The sequence below is a fragment of the Penaeus chinensis genome, chromosome 25 (genome assembly GCF_019202785.1).
Source record: "Penaeus chinensis breed Huanghai No. 1 chromosome 25, ASM1920278v2, whole genome shotgun sequence".
Classification (NCBI taxonomy): Eukaryota; Metazoa; Arthropoda; class Malacostraca; order Decapoda; family Penaeidae; genus Penaeus; species Penaeus chinensis.
This window is the reverse complement of record NC_061843.1, coordinates 14,332,504-14,335,003: the sequence shown is the minus strand read 5'-3', so window position 1 is coordinate 14,335,003 and position 2,500 is coordinate 14,332,504. Positions and strand designations below refer to the sequence as shown.

The 2,500-nt window shown below is 59.4% G+C and overlaps 1 protein-coding gene across 3 annotated transcripts in view; it reads left to right on the top strand.

The window, feature by feature from the left end:
• LOC125038551 (solute carrier family 49 member A3-like) overlaps positions 1–2,500 on the top strand; it is a 32,833-nt gene that overhangs the window by 1,372 nt on the left and 28,961 nt on the right. The gene's annotated exons all lie outside the window — the stretch shown is intronic.

The following is a 2,500-nucleotide window of genomic DNA, read 5'->3' as shown; positions in this document are numbered from 1 at the left end:
GGTAGGGGGGGGGAGAGGAAGGAATGGAAGGGGAAGGGGGGGGGAGGAGAGGAAGGAATGGAAGGGGGAGGGGGCGAGGAGGGGAAGGAATGGAAGGGGAAGGGGGGGGGAGGAGAGGAAGGAATGGAAGGGGAAGGGGGGGGAGGAGAGGAAGGAATGGAAGGGGAAAGGGGGGGGGAGGGGAAATTTGGGAAAAGGGGGTGGGGGGGAGGGAAGGAATGGAAGGGGGAGAGGGGGAGGAGGGGGAAGGGAAGGAAGGGGGAGGGGGGGAGGAGAGGCGGGAAGGAAGGGGGAGGGGGGGGGGAGGGGGAAAGGGAAAGGAAGGGGGAGGGGGGGGGGGAGGAAAAAGGGAAAGGGAAAGGGGGGGGGAAAAGGAAAAGGAAGGGGGGGGGGGGGGGGGGGGGAAGGGGAGGGGGGGGGGAAAGGGAAAGGAAGGGGAAGCGGGGGGAGAGGAAGGAAAAGGAAAGGGGGGGGTGAGGGGGGGGGGGGAAGGGGGGGGGGGGTGGGGGGGGTGGGAAAAGGCCGGGGGGTTCTGGGGGTTGGCTCCTGTCCCCTTTCCATTTTCCTTTTTGTTTCTTCCCTCCTCCATTCCCCCTTCTTTTTCTTCCTCCCCTCCTTCCCTTTTTGTTCTTTTCTTTCCTTTCCCCCTTGTTCCTTTCCTGGTTTTTCCCTCCCCTCCCTTCCTTTGGCTTTCCCCTCCCCCTTTTTCCCCCTTTTTTTTTTCTCTCCCTTTTTTTTTTCCCTTTTTCTCTGTCTATCCCTTTCCCCTATAGCCCCCTTTTACCTATCTGTTCAATCGGCTCATTACCCCCCAACCCTCCATTGCACAGCTACACAGCATGCAAACTGTTAATTAATAACGTCCAACCAATTTATAATGACAAACAATATATAACACATAGCAATGACCACACCCCCCTCGTTCCCATAGCAGTCGCTCCCGTTCGAGTCTCCCTCATTTATCGATTTCTTTTCTGTCTCTGTTTCTGCCTCTCTGTCTCTGTCCTCTATATTGTCCACTTTCACTGTCTCCTGTGGTCTGGTCTCTGTCCACTGTCTCCTATTTCTGTCTGTCCTCTGTCTCAGACTCTGTCTCTATTCTGTCCTCTTTCTCTATCTACAATCTCTATCTCAAATCTAATCTCTATCTCTATCTCAATCTCTAATCTCTATATCTGTCTCTGTCTCTGTCCTCTGAGTCTCAGTCTCGTCTCTGTCTCTGTCTCTGTCTCTATCTCTATCTCTATCTCTATCTCTATCTACTCTCTATCTCTATCTTCTATCTCTATCCTACTCTATCTCTATCTCTAGATCTGTCTCTGTCCTCTGTCCACTGTCTCTGTCTCTGTCTTCTACTCTGTCTCTCTCTCCCTCCCTATGCTCCCTCCCTATCCTCTCATCACTCCCTCTCGTCCCTCGTCTCTCCCGCATCCCCTCTCAGTCCCTTCTCCTCACCTCTCTCCCAACTCACTACTCAATATCCCTCTCTCGCAAACACCTCTCGCACCCTCTTCTCCCTCATCTTCCCTCATACTCTCCTCTCTCTCATCTACTCTCATGGCTCTGTCTCTCCACGCTCATCCCACTCCCCTCTCTCTTCATATCACCCTCTCCCGTCCTCACTCTCTCTTCCAACTCTCTCTTTCCTATCTGCACGCTCCCCCTACTCTCCCGTCTCTCACCCTCCACTCTCTCCCAGTCATCTCTCCCCTCTCCTCCCTCTCCTCCCTCCCCTTCCTCCACACTCTCCACTCCTCCCAGGGGTCAGTCCACCCCCTGCCGGCACCTCTCTCTACACCCCCCTCTCCGCCCTCAACTCACTTCCCTCCCTCATCAACTCGCTCTCCTTTCCCTCCCAACTTCTCCCCCCCCTCCCCTCCTTTCTCTCTCCTGCCCCTCCATCGTCGTCTGCTCAAGAGAGCGACCTCCCCCCCACCACCGCCCTCCTTCTCTCTCAGCCTCGCTCTCTCTCTCACTCCCCCCCTCTCCGGCCTCCACTCTCTTCCTCCTCCCTCCCGTCCTCCTCTCCACCAACTATCCCCTCCCCTCGTCAGCTTCCATCGGCCCCACACATTCTCCATTCTCCTCTCAGCCTCTTTCAAGCAGGTTTCTCTCTCCCGGCTCCTCTCCGGCTCCTCATCTTTCCCGCCGCCTCCCCTCCTCACTCCCTCTCCCCGCTACTCTCCCCATCTCCTCAACTCCCCCCGCATCGCTCCCAAACCCTTCACTCCTCCAAGTCGCTCGTCTCTATCTCTCTCTCTCTCTCTCTCTCACCCCTCCCCCTCCCTCTCTCCTCGCCTCCCTCCCCCCCCTCCCCCACCCCTCCCCCCCACCCCCCCCCCCCCACCCCCCCCCCCCCCCACCCCCCCCATCCCCCCCCCCCGCCCCCCCCCCCCCCCCCCCCCCCCCCCCCCACCCCCCCCCCCCCCCGCCCCCCCCCCCCCCCCACCCCCCCCCCCCCCCCACCCCACCCCCCTCCCCCCCCCCCTCCCCCCCCCCC